Genomic DNA, 14676 nt, shown 5'->3' with positions numbered 1-14676 from the left:
ACTAGCAAGCTTGCTTTGGAGATCCTTTGCTTTTACCTTCTGAGGCTAGAATTCCAGGAGGGCCACTAAGCCTGATTACCATTTATCTGGGTTTTGATCCAAACTCTTGCAGGGTAAATGTTTTAACCCTGAACAATCTCCCTAGACCTTGCTCTTTACTTTTTTTTTTCTTTATTTCTGACTTTGTTGTTGTTGTTTGTTGAGACAATGTATTCTATCCAGTAGGTGGCCAGGAGTTACTCTAACATTTCCAGGTAGGGGAGTCACCATTGTGTGCATCCTAATTAATTGTCAAGACCTATCACTTGTCCTTTCTCTTGACCCATCCCTTCTTGTCAGTCTTACTCATTCTTCTACCATAATCCAGTCTTTTGACATCAGATGAACTGTTCTGTAATGAACAGACATGGTTTTCCCTTTCTCCTGTAGCTCACTCTGGACATCACTGACAGATTATTTCCCCCAGAGCATCACACTGATCACGTCTTTTCCCTGCTTGGGAACTGTTTATCTTTTGTGGATAGGATTGAATCCATGGTCCTTAGCTTGTCAATAAAGACACTAAGAATTAGCACAGTCCCTCCCTTCAGCCTTGGAATGCTCCTTTTCACCCTCTCAGCATCCTCTCACCTTTCCTGTCTTTGCTTTTTTGTTCTTCTCAGAGGAACATTCTTTCTGGGTCATTATTTCTTTAGATTTATCTATGCTGGTTAAATCATAATCATTCCTATCATTAGTTTAGTTAAAATTTTACTTCCCCTGTGTAACATCTACATATACTTTAGTTTCTACCTCCCTAGTGCTGGGGTTACAGGCTTGTACCACCTGATACCTGATTTATCTAGTGCTGGGAATTTGAATTTTGGATATGTTAGGCAAATAGTTTATTGATTAAGCTACATCTAGTCCCAAACATACATAGTCATATGAAAAATAAATAAGTACAAATATAGCATTTCTAGAGCTTTAAGTTATGTTTTTGAGGAGACAGAGATTCAAGAACTCTTTTTTTTTCTTTTGTACAAACATATAATATGAACTACTTCCCCTTAGCTTGTGGTCCTGAGGATTAGACTAGGTATCTTGTGTATGCTGTGTGATTGTTCTGTGACTGACTTATATATCTCCAGTCCTTTTTGTATTTTGAGACAGAAACTCAGTGTGTTGCTCAGGGAGACCTTGAGCTGTGGTGCCTCCCATATAGCTGTGCCACCTCACATACCTTCAATATTTTTGATATGCGGTCTTGCTATGATGCCCAGACTGGCCCTGAGCTCTTGGGCTCAGGCAGTTTTGTCTCAGCCTCTTAAGTAACCCTGTTTAATATGAGTTTTTTTAAAATTTTTGGTCTAATTGACTATGTTCTTAAGATTTGTTATTGTCTCTTGGGCTGTTAGGCATATTGAAGTCTCAGAGTGTAGGATTAGAATCTTAGGGTCATCTGCAATGCCTCTAATTAATTGAAATTGTAAAATCATTCTTTTCTCTCATTCATTTATTTATTCTTTTTTTAAATAGGGTTTTACTATATAGCCCTAGGGTCCTGGAATTCACTCTGTAGACAGACTAGACTGCTCTAAACAGATATTAACCAGACTTTACTTTCTGGGTGCTGGGATTAAAGGCATGTCTAGATCTAGAGAGATCATTCATGGTATATGAATAATAAATCCCATGAAGGTAATGAATTTTAGAATTTAAGCTTTTATTAAAGTGACTATAACACATTTAATAGTTATTCTTCTCTTGCATGGTAAATATTTGTTCAGTATTATTTTTATTGTGCTAATACAAACTTTTTTAATTTGGAATGATACTAGGGTAAGTGTGAATGAGGATGCTAGTAAAAACATTTAATTTTCCTGCTTCTTACTCTTTACAAAACTTTGCTTTTTAAATTTTATTTTACCGTTTTGAAATCTTATGTACCCCCGTCTAGCTTCGAAGTATGTAGCTGAGATGACATTGACTTTCTGGTTGTCCTGTCTCTGCCTCCTAAGTGCTGAGGTTACAAATGTGTGTCTCCATTCAGGGTTTGCTGTCTGTATTAAGGAACCCTGTCAGTTCCTAGGACTTGGGTGTTAAGAGAATTTGCAGCAAGAGATGCCGCCTTTATTCTAATAGGAAATACTGTGTGGGCTGAAGAAATGTCTTAGCACAGCCATACTCAACCTTTGGGTTGCAACTCTTTGGTGATTGAGTGACTTTCTCACAGGGGGTCACATATCAAATATCCTGCATATCAGATATTTACATTATGATCCCTAGGGGGTACCAAAATTACAGTTATGAAGTAGCAACAAAATAATTTTATGTTTGAACAACAAAATAATTGTTTGAGGTCATCACTGTATTAAAGGGTTGTAGCATTAGGAAGGTTGAGAACCACTGCCTTATCAGGTAGAAGCAGTGGCTACCAAACCTGAAGACTTGAGTTTGATTCTGGGGACTTACATAGTAGAAACAGATGGCTGACTCCCTTAAATTGCCTTCCCTTAAATTGCCTTCCCACATGCTCACTATGGCCTACTTGCATGCACACAAAATAAATACAAATGTATAAAATGCTCGAGTGTGGAGGCAGAGACAGGCAGATCTATGTAGTAAGTTCTAAGCCAGCCAGGTTACGTAATGAGACGTAACCTGGAAATATGGGGAAAAAATGCTGTATCTGTTTTTGCATACCCACCACAAATCATCTGTCTCCCCCACCACCAGAGTTTGAATACACTGCTTTTCCAGGTGTTATTCTTTAGCTGCCTTTTCATGTGTTTAATTTCCATATTTTATTTAGAAAATTCCTTTTCTAAATCATTTCACTTAATCTTCAAATCCATGCTGCAAAGCAGATGAATAAAAATATTATCACAAGAAAGCACCGTTGTCACAGTAGTTTGTGGTCTTAAGCTAGGTCAGTGTTTGGGGAGACAGCCATATTTTTCTCCTGTTTCTAAGTTATGTGTTAGTCTTCCTAAACTGTTTAGGTCTCCTGATACAGAGGTCTGGATACCCTGAACGGTTTCTTTTTAAAGGATAGGTAAAGTAGTTACATCTTCCTTTGAATCAGGTTTTAGGTCAAACAGGTTGAGTGTGTGTTTTGAATTCATCAGATCCACCACCCCACTGAGTACTGGTGATTGGATGCATTTAGGTGAAATGGCACACACTCCTTCGGTGGGCTGAGGTTATGATGAGGGCACGGACAGTTCTTAACCATATGGTATGGTTTACACAGGTTGGTTTGGCTAGTCTAGTTTCAGACATTGGAGTTAATAGAGGCATTTACAATTAATGTGCTACACTTGAAGCTTCTGGACATTAAAAGCTTTGTCTTTCCCCCATTTTCCCCCCAAAGAGAGAGGCTTAGAATAACGTTGGAGAGTTGGGGCTAGCTAACATGAGGCAGCAGTGTGTGATGGTGAAGTGTGGATCCTCTCTAATCTGTAATTTCCTTCTGTAGAGTGGGACTGATGCTATGAATTCAGAGATGTGACTGAACTAATCTATACAGAGTGCTCTGCACAGTGCCTGGGAAGTACGGCTAATGTTGTTGCTGTTCACATTCTTACTATGTGTGAGTAGTGTATGAACAGAAGATATGGAATGTTGTCAGGTTGACTTTTTTTTTTTCCTTTAAGGAGATGGCTAAGTACATTTTTGTTCTGAAAGAGTAGATCCTTGGAGCTGGGCTGGTTTTCAAAGACTAGTCAAAGTGTGTTCATCTCTCAAAATCAGTTAATTTTCTTATCTGGAACTTTGCCTAGTGCCCCTTTTCCTTTTCTGTAATATCTATACATGTCTCTCACTTTAAGAATCCTGATGTAGCCCATTTCTGTTAACTCTTGCATTTGTTTTCTAAAAAAAAGTAGTTTGCTTTCATTTCTGCCTCTTTTCACTTTTCATTTATGTATATAAACTCAGGCCTTGCCCAGTGCTCTCCTAAAACTGCTCTTGCCAGGGTACTTTAATAGCGATCTCCTTGGTTTCCCCGTCTCCCTAAAAATTTATTGTTTATTTTTGTGTGTGGAGGTCAGGAGACAACTTTTGGGGTTGGTTTTTCCCTGTCTACCATATGCATTCCAGGGATTGAACTCAGGACATCAGGCCTGGTGACAAACACCTTTTACCCACTGAGTCATCACACTGACTCTGGTTTACCTGTCTTTACCTCACTACTTCATTTGACTTATAGATGCTTTTCAGAGACACCCAAAAGTTCATTTGAGTGCTGATAAAAGAAGGTCTCTGGGCTTGTGTTGTTAAGTTCTTGCTACCCATGAAAGTGTTTAGCCAGGGCCTTAAAGAAGCATATAAAAGCCACTTGCTAAGTTTAACTGATGAGAGGTAAACCCTGGGTAGTTCTTACAATTTTCTAGCAGCCCACTGTTGTTCAGAGTTGAGTAGAAACAGTTTCTAAAACCTTTTATGCTGAATTTTCATTTGTACTCTTCCCTCCTGCCATAGTTGTCCAACAGACTTTAAATACGAATTTTTAGGTTTGACAATATTAACAGGCAGTTAGTTCACTTGCTGTTTGCTCCCAGCCTGTTGGACCAGTTTGGGTGGGGCAGCAGGAACTGATTTGCATTTTGATAGGTAAGCGCTCTGTGTATTTACAGAACAACTGGCTCCTTTTCTTCTGTGGCATTTGGTTTGAGCAGGATCATGTATTCATAGAAAAGGCTTTAGAAGCAAAGCAATCTCTTCCATTGCAGATAGTTTCAGGCTTGCTTCTTAGCTTTAAACACTTATTTAAGTCTTTTTTCTTGTGTACCCCTAGGTATCCTGGAACTCACTCTGTAGCCGAGGCTGGCCTCAAACTCAGGGATCTCTGCTTGTGTCTGCCTACTGGATCCTGGGACTAAAGGTGTGCAACACCACACCTGATACTTGTTTAAAATATTAAACAGCTCTTCCCAGGCACTTTTTGTTACTTCTTTTTGTGACTTCCAAAGTGTTCTATACTCAGTTTGATACTTAGAATTGTTTTGAGAGTTTTCTTTGCATTTTCCTTTCGGCCTAAGTAACCATTTCCTTCAGTGCATCTCCACATTCATTTCATATAGACTAGTTTGTTCTAAGTTCTTTTTGTAGTTCAGATAGCTTTCTTTGATTGTGGGAAGTTATCATACCTTTTTATTATGATTGCTAGTCCTTGGTTCTTTTAGTTCTGTTGTCCTGTTTGCTTTGCATTTGTATCTGTGGGTGTAGAAGTTAGAGGAGAACTTGGATGCTGGTCGTTTCTTTCCATCTTGCTTGAGATGGGATCTCAAGAAAAACTAGGTAGTCTAGCGGGTTAGCTCATCCACAAGGTCTCGGGATTTTCTCCCCCATAGGAACACTGAATGGGATTACAGATGTGCCGTGCCTGCCTTTGTGGGTTTTGGAGATTTGAACTCAGGTCCTCTTTTGTGTGGCAAGTCCTTTACCCATTGAACCATCTTTCCATCACTGCTTTCTGTCTCTCTTTGCTCTTCAAATTCTTTTCGCATTTTTTTCCCCCAGTCAGGTTCATCACATTACTCTCTTAAGCCTTTCTATTACAGTGTTACTAGGAAGCCATCTTCACGATTTTGTCCTTGGATATTCATCTCTTCTCTAAGATTTTTTTTTTTTTAAGGATTCTCTCTCTTTTGATCCCTCTGGAAATTTAATCTCTTTAGAAACTTGTGACTTACCCTGGGCTTGTTGTCTTAATTCTAGTGTAGTGATAATTGCTTTAATTTGTTATAAATGTTCTGCATTTTTTATAATTGTGTTTTGGGGATAAATGAAACTGCTGTAGCAGATGAGAGAAGATATTTTCTTTGTAACCCCTGAAATAAGACATCGTGGAAAGAGTTGCATTTTTGAATGCATATATACATATTTTGTACATGTATACACTATATACACACTTTATATGCATTGTGTACATGTTTGCATATTTTAAATTTGTGAAATATATTGCCGGTTACATCTAAATAAGATTTCTTAAGTGTAGTAGAGAATATGGATTTTGAGGTGAGAAATTTTATTTTAATCTTCTCTACGTTTAGTTTTGATATTCAGAGTTTTAGTTTTCTTATGATTAAAATTGTATTTTTTATAAAAACTAAAAGAAATTTATGTAGAAGATATAAAGTAATAAAGATTTTGTTTCCTTCTTAAGAAATAGGCTTCTTGCCAGGTGCTAGTGGCACATGCCTTTAATCCTACCAGTCAGGAAGCAGAGGCAGGCAGATCTCTGTGAATTTGAGGCCAGCTTGGACTATATAAAGAGAGGCCAGCCAGGACTACACAGTGAGACTGTCTCAATAAAAAAGGATTTATTAGCCGGGTGTTGGTGGTGCACACCTTTAATTTCAGCACTGGGGAGGCAGAGGCAGGCCTGGCCTACAGAGTGAGTTCCAGGACAGTCAGAACTGTTACACAGAGAAACTTGTCTTGTGTGTGTGTGTGGTGGGGGGGATAGACTTTTTTGGCAGTGCAAATCCAAAATACTGAGAGCACCATTCATTCAGTAAATGAATATTCATTGAGACTTGGTATGTGTCAGGCACTAAGATATTGCCTTTGTTAAGATAGTTTACAATGTGGTATTTCAGTATGCATTGGTAAGTGTAATGGCAGAGAGACACATTGTATCCTGAGAAGACTGAGAAATGAAAACCTAATTTGACCAGGTAATCTGAGCAGATGGTAAAGATCACTTTGAGTAGCTGGTTGATGATGTTGTTGGTGCTCCATTTGTGAGGATTTATGCAGGTATATAAGCTGAAGAATAGTGAAGGAGGCATTCTGTGTCTGTTGAAGAATGGTAGATAAAAAGGTTTTCCTGTGGGGATAGTGAAAGATGAGGCTGGAGAAGATGGTGTGTTGAAATACTCCACCTACCTAATTTTCTGTCCTATGAGGGCCGAGGCAGTTTCTTTATTAATAAGAAATCACTCCCACATCAATGGTGGTCAGGAACCAAGTTATAAAGTATCATTAAAGTATCATGTGTGTTTAGGTGAGTTGGAAAGCCTCAAGGTTTTTAGGCAAGAGCATGATCAGTCTGCTTTGTTTTAGAAAGCTTGATGATACTGTTAAATTTGAGGAGAGAAAAAATTATAGAATTAATAGTGGGGAGACCTTTGAAACCTTTGAAAGAGTTACACGTGATGTGGGAGTGATTTCTTATTAATAAAGAAACTGCCTTGGCCCATTTTATTGGATAGAAAATTAGGTAGGCGGAGTAGACAGAGGAGAATGCTGGGAAAAAGAAGCTATGTGAGGAGTCGCCATGGTTCTCCCGTTCCAGACAGACGCAGGTTAAGATCCTCCCTGGTAAGCCAGCTCGTGGGCTACACAGAATATTAGAAATGGGTTAGAACAATATGTAAGAGCTAGCCATAAGGAACTGGAACTATCCGGGCCAGGCAGTGTTTGAAAGAATACAGTTTCCGTGTAATTATTTCTGGGTATAAGCTAGCCATGCGGGCGGCCGGGTGCCGGGGACGCAGCCCTGCCGCTCCTATTTCAACAGATGGCGCCCAGACGTGATGGGCTAAATCCACTTAAAAACCTGAGAAGGCTTAAAAATAAGGGAGAGAGAGTTTAACACAGATTTTTGCTGTTTTGTTGGTGGCGTGCTGTAGAGAGATTCCTGATTCAGCAACAGCAGCAGAGAAAAAAAGCTGCGTCATTTTAAAGCGCGGCTTCCTGGGGCTGTACTGCCAGCGTGAACTCTGGCTTTAAAGCATTTCAAGGCTTTTATGGGACTGGATGTTTGTGTTCCCGCTTGGGATCGGAGAAGAGTGCTCTGAGACCGTGCCGATGGCTCAGCGCTTCCCGCCTGCACCTGGGCAGACGGCAGAATCAGGCTTAGGCAGGCGGAAGAGCATGGCGGATTCCTGCCGCCATACAGAGACGCGTTTTCAGACTGCGCAGTGCTCTGCGTGTCAGATTTGGCTGTAACTTGGATGAAAAGAGTTTCTGTGCTGCACACTCAGTCTCAGAATTAAACTGCTGATTGCGGCTCCAATGTGAACTGCTGTGTGCCTGGAACTGTGCTCAGCTCAGAAGCACCAAATGACTCTGAGGCAGGAGCGGCTGCTCCATGCTGAACTGTGCTGATCTCAGGCAGGAACTACCGTAATTACCTTAAAACCGTGCAGTTAAGGTTTAGACTGGGCAGGACACAGGCAGTACCGTATTACCTGTACATGGTGCAACTTAAGTTTTTAAGAAATGCTTAACATTTTAAGAAATGCTCCTGGATAGTAAAAAAATTACAGATTCACAATAAAACAGATTCAGACACTGTTGGATAAATGTACGTAGGCTTGGGAAAGAGAAGAAAAAGAATATAAAGAATAAAGTTAATGTCTTAAAAAGAAAAAGGGTAAAGTCTTTAAAGAGACAGAGTACAGAAGTACAGATAGTTATAGATTAAGAGAAATAAAGAAAAATAAGCCACGTAAAAATGGAAAATTCACAGAGAGTCTGGATTATGTACATTGTGTTTTCTTTAAAATTTTTGACTGTGAAGGAGCTAAGTACAGAGAGACATTTCATTATATGGGCTGCCAAGCTAAACCAAAATGGATTTCATGAGGGTATTATGATTTCAGAATTTGGGTCTAAGGATATGATGCTTTGGAGAGGGTCTTCTTTTGTTTTTGCAGAGGATGAGACCCTGTGGATTGCATCTATTCCGATTTGGTATGATAGACCACGCCCTCCTGAAAGGTTGCTGTGAACACCCTCAAAAAATTGCTTCGCTCAATTGCCAACTGAGATGAAACTAGCACACAGGTTATATCATGAACAACCTAATTAACGACGCCCCTATTCAGCAGGAAGCAGTTTGGAGAGAAAAAACTACGCCCATGTTCCCAAATATTGTTTATAAATGTTCTTTTACATTTAAAGGGGGATATGATATAGATATGAATAATTTGCATTGGTATGGATTTTAAGGTCAATTTTGTTATATGTATATGTATTTTTGATCTTGATTAAGGTATTGTGATTGTGTAGTTCATTTAAAAATGTAATGTATAATTAGGAAATATAGGTTGTTAATGGATAATCATCGCTAATAGTTAAGCTTGTAGTCATGTTAATTAGATTTTCTAGATATATAGAGATATATTTCAGTTAGATAGGCATTCTTCATATCTTTCAAAGACTGCAGAATATGGCATTTAAAATATTTTAATAACTTAGGACTTTTCATGACAAGGAGACACGTCTGCTCCTGGCAGCACCAGCTACTTCAAGAGGAAGATGGGCATCGAAGAGGATCCTTATGGAGTTGGATAGTCATTTGGGCAAGAAACTGCTCTTGCCTGGACTGTTGCATAAACTGGACACAGAGAACCCTCAGAGAGAGGACTGCTGAACTTGCCTAAAGGTGAGATGGTCTTTCGGGGTTCCTGATTCATGAAAGAGTCTGCGAGACATTCTGCAGGACACAGCAGAAAATGACTGAACTGTCTTTGAAATTTCCTGCTTCATGGAAATGTATCTGGATACCATGGGCCTGTAGGCCGAAGATGGATGCCCCAACGGTACCAAAGAACTTTGGGTGACTGTCCAGGCAGCGAGATGTCTCTGTCATTTCTAGAGTTTTCTTATTTCTTGTTTACTTAGGTAATATTATATCCTTCTGGAGTCTTTGATGGAGTTGAAGAATGAATAGTTATAGTTTTCCTTAGTTATGGTAAGAGATAAAATAGATATAAATATTGTAACTGTAATTCTTACTTGATAACTGTTTTGTTATATGTAATTTTACTATGCTAAAGTTAAAGCCTTTCTTTTTTGTTTAAACGGAAAAAGGGGAAATGATGTGGGAATGATTTCTTACTAATAAAGAAACTGCCTTGGCCCATTTTATTGGATAGAAAATTAGGTAGGCGGAGTAGACAGAGGAGAATGCTGGGAAAAAGAAGCTGTGTGAGGAGTCGCCATGGTTCTCCCGTTCCAGACAGACGCAGGTTAAGATCCTCCCTGGTAAGCCAGCTCGTGGGCTACACAGAATATTAGAAATGGGTTAGAACAATATGTAAGAGCTAGCCATAAGGAACTGGAACTATCCGGGCCAGGCAGTGTTTGAAAGAATACAGTTTCCGTGTAATTATTTCTGGGTATAAGCTAGCCATGCGGGCGGCCGGGTGCCGGGGACGCAGCCCTGTCGCTCCTATTTCAACATACACGAGCTTGGGAGGTAGAGGCTGGTGGATCTGAGTTCAAGGCCAGCCTAGTCTATAGAGCAAGGTTCAGGAGAGGCTCCACAGCTACAGAGAGAACCTGTCTGGAAAAAACCAAACACACACACACACACACACACACACACACACACACACACGAGTTATAAGGAAAGACTAAGACCAAAAATTGAGCACTGAAAAAGGTTTTACTGCCTTGCAGGGAACTTGACCCAGCATAGAGTTTAGTAGACTCTGGGGAAGGAAAAATAAAGTAGGTCTTTTAAAGCTAAATGGCCACAGAAAGTCTCTTATTTCCTCTTAGAGAAATAAGGTCTGTGATCTGCTGGTGATACAGAGAAACAGTGGTTGAGCCAGTGAGTGGCCTGTGTATGTATCTTGAGCAAGTGTGCTTGTCTTAAAATTATGGTGTGTAACTAGGGGCCAGTGTCCAGGCTATTGTGTAACGTGGGTGTGCACACATTTGTGAACTGTTTTAGGAACGTAAAAGAAACAAAATTATATGATATTTGAACTAAATTATTAGAAGAATATTATAACAATAATATTTATTTATCTATTTTTTTAAAGATTTATTTTATGTGAGTGCTTTATTTGCATGTATGCCTGCAGGCCAAAAGAGGGCACCAGATCTCATTACAAATGGTGTGAGCAACCATGTGGTTGCTGGGAATTGAATTCAAGACTTCTGGAAGAACAGCCACTGATCCTCTTAACTGCTGAGCAATCTCTCCAGCCCCACAATAATATTTTAAAAGGAACAAATTAATCTGCTATGTTTTCCAATAGTATTCTGTGTAGGAGCTGTCTTTATCCGAGATCTGGAGTCCTCAGGCAAGTTGTGTGTCTCTGCTTTTGGACACTATTGTTGGATTCATTTTAAGATTGTTTGAGGATATAGACACCCACTGGTTAGAACTGGAGGTATGTTTTCACACTAACCTTGAAACTTGATTGTTGTAGCTGTTGGTGGGAGGACTTAGTATGGCCCTTTAGGTGTGTGCTTTTTCTTTGAGGGAAGTTAATGTACTTTTGGACATAAAACTGAGAAAATCAGCTGAGGAGTGATTTCATGGTTATCAATACTACTAGCAAAACCTGAGGTCAGAAAAACTTAACTGATTGCATAAGCTCTGCTATGGAGTGTCCCTCCCCCACATCAGTTCATATATCAAAGTTTAATCGCTAAGGGATCCATGAGTAGGATTAGTAATAGATGCCCAAGAAGGTCTTCTTTACTTTTCAGGGATGTAGCAAGATGTCTCCAATTTAGGCAGAAAGTTCTCATCAGACACTCAGTCTGCTGGCACTTGATCCTGGACTTTACATCTTCCAGAATTTTGAGAAATAGTATTTGTCGTTGAAGCCACCCAGGCTACAGTATTTGTTTTGGCAGGCTGAGTTAAGATAAACATCTTGTCAGATGATATGACTCTTCTTTTGCTAGTAAACAGATCTCACTGGAAATTTTAGAGGAGAAATAATAAAGATAGCTAATATGTGCTGAGCACTTGCTAGATTATAAATTAGGTACCATTCTATGTTTTGTGTAGTTTAGTTTGTTTAGTCTTTCAAACAACACTATGAAGTAGGTAACTTATAGAAGTCTTATTTTTAGATGAGATAACTTATAGAAGTCTAATTTTAGATGACGTCTCTGGAGCATAGCTTCATTAAATAGCGTTCCGGATTAACACACCAATAAATGAAAGCACCAGGCTCAAATGCAGGCATTCTGGCATTGTTTAACCCTCTCACGGTACTTAATGGAGTGACCAGGAAATGATGTAGATATGTCTATATTTAATGTTTAGACTTCATTGCAAATACTACATACTTGAGCCCTACAAAATCATTTTCTGCTTGGTATTCTGAGGAAGAATAATTTATTGTACATATGGGCAGGGTCCTCCCCCATCAATCACTAATTAAGAAAATAACCCTACATGCCAGACCCTGGTGATACATGTCTTTAGTTCTGGCACTCAGGAGGCAGAGGCAGGTGGATCTCTGTGAGTTCTAGACCAGCCTGGTCTACAAAGTGAGTTCCAGGACAGCCAGAGCTGCACAGAGAAACCCTGTCAAAATAAATAAATAAAAAAATAAAAAAAATAAAAAAATAAATAGGAAGAAAGAAAGAAAAAGAAAATACCCGGAGGCTTGCCTGCAGCCCTATCTTCCTTCCTTCCTTCCTTCCTTCCTTCCTTCCTTCCTTCCTTCCTTTTTTTTTTTGTTTTTTTTTTGTTTTTTTTTGGTTTTGGTTTTCAAGATAGGATTTTTCTGCATAACTCTGGCTCTCCTGGAACTCGTTTTGAGGTTCTTACTCTCAGAAGACTTTAGTTTGTGTTGACATAAAACCAACCATCACAAATAGAAACAAAATGGTGTTTGGCCTGCACTCAGAATACAAGGGAATTGATATATACACACATACACATACATATACATGGTATATATATTGATATATACACACATATATAACAGTATACATATGTATTGTTATTCTCAAGTTGGAGAAAATATTCATAGAAATAATGGTTTAAAGCTGGGTGGTGGTGGCACACACCTTTAATGCCAGCACTTTGGAGGCACAGGCAGGTGGCTCTCTGAGTTTGAGGATAGCCTGGTCTACAGAGTGAGTTCCAGGACAGCGTGGGCCATGCAAAGAAACTCTGTCTCAAACAAAACATAACAAAAATTGGTTTGAAATGCTGAGGAGCTGGAGAAATGTCTCAGTGGTTAAGAGAACTTGCTGCTCTTGTGGAGGACTCCAGTATGGTTTCCAACATCTACATTGAGAGACCCCAAAGGACCTGTAACTCCATCTCCAGCAGAATCGGGTGTTCTCTTCTGTTTCTCTGCAAGCACCTGCATGTCCACATGGAGAGTCCCTCACATATGCACATAATTAAAAATAATAAATCTAAGAAAATTATGTGTAGCTGAAATACTTTCAAATAGTTTTTCAAAATATATTTATGGTTATGTATTTGGGTTTGCATTTGATACTTTTGCTTATTTCAAAATAATAATAACCTATAATAACCTTTTCTTTTTCTTTCTTTTTCTTCCTCTCCCCTCTCTCCTCTCACCTCCCCCTCCCCTCTCTCCTCTCTCCCCTCTCTTTCTCCTCTCTCTCCTCTCTCTTTCTGTCTTTCTTTCTTTGAGATAGGGTCTTATGTAGACAATGTTACCCCAAACTTGCTATGTAGACCTGAACTTCTGGTTCTTCAGTCTTGGCCTCTCTAGTGCTGTGAATAGATGTATACTGCTGTACCTAGTTTATGTGGTGCTGGGGATGGGATCCAAGGTTCTGAATGTGCTCCACAGGTGTTCTGTCAACAGAGCTCTGCAGTCTCAGCTTCTGTAACAACATAGAGCAATTATAAGCTACTGCTGTCATGTGTGAATGGTGCAGTGAAGCATGTTTTTTGGCGCATGGACCAATTCATTGGGATTCACTTAGAAGGTATTAAACAGGATGTCCGTATTTAGTTTTTACAATGTCAATATGCATTTAAAGAACATGCAGAAAAGTATATTGATTAAAATAGTCTCCATTACTTCTGAGTTACAGGAACAGTATTGTAAAAGTTTTTGTTTGTGTGGTTTTGGTTGGGGAGCAAAGAAAAAGGATATCTGGCTATTTCCCCTTTGAGCAGCGTCATTCCAGTGAGCATTGTAGAGTTGGGGTGCTACTGTGGTTTGGAAGGGGAGAGGACTTTGGCAAAGATATAATGAGTAGTTGGGAGCTTTGTTGAAATTAAGCATATACAACCATTCATTATGAGTGCAACTTAGCAAGAACAACAGGGCATTCTGTTACTACAGCTGGCCATTGCACTGATACTGTTACAGATGCTTGTTGCACATAAGCAATTCCTTTCTAATCAAAAGAAATTGACTTAATCCAGAGTGTGATAGCAGCCCTTCCACAAGTGGTTTTTCCAATTACTGCTTCAGACACATATAAAAAGGGTGTTTTTATTTTGAAAAAATTTAAAAACATTTCTTGCAAAAATAACAGACATTCGTAGCCAACAGTGGCATACTGCTATAATTTCAGCACTTATATAAGCCCAGGCTGATAGATCTTGATTTATAAAAATATTTATTTTACTTTGTGCATATGTGTAAATGTGTCTGAGTGTGTGTATATATATGTGTGTGTGTATATATATATGTGTTTGGTGATTTGAATGAAAGTGGCCCTCATAGACTCATATGCTTGAGTGCTTGAGTAAACAGAGACTGCGCTTTTGTTTCCTGGCTGCCCAGACCCTAATTACAGCACTGTTTGGCCAATGGCTTAGGTATATTCCTAGCTAGCTCTTACATTTTAAATTAACCCATTTCTATTAATCTATGTATCACAATGTGGCTGTCACAGATAATGTTCTGGCATCTTTCTCCTTCAGCGGCTATATGGTGTCTCTTTCAACTCCTCCCCCCCCCCCCCCCCCCCCTCCCCCTTCCC

The 14676-nt window shown here is 39.3% G+C and overlaps 1 protein-coding gene and 1 long non-coding RNA gene across 2 annotated transcripts in view; both read left to right on the top strand.

Annotated features, from left to right (window-relative positions):
- Positions 1 to 14676, top strand: part of Smurf2 (SMAD specific E3 ubiquitin protein ligase 2) — a 95411-nt gene that overhangs the window by 18406 nt on the left and 62329 nt on the right. The window lies entirely within an intron of this gene.
- LOC126514979 (uncharacterized) lies at positions 7144 to 10092 on the top strand. The gene is made up of 2 exons (XR_007595720.1): positions 7144 to 7210; positions 9884 to 10092. It is a non-coding gene; the product is annotated as an uncharacterized lncRNA (long non-coding RNA).

Source organism: Alexandromys fortis, unplaced genomic scaffold (assembly GCF_014885135.2).
Source record: "Alexandromys fortis isolate MF-2015 unplaced genomic scaffold, M_Fortis_MF-2015_v1.1 scaffold_156, whole genome shotgun sequence".
Lineage (NCBI taxonomy): Eukaryota > Metazoa > Chordata > Mammalia > Rodentia > Cricetidae > Alexandromys > Alexandromys fortis.
Note: the sequence above shows the minus strand (reverse complement) of the source record. Positions and strands in the feature narration are given on the sequence as shown.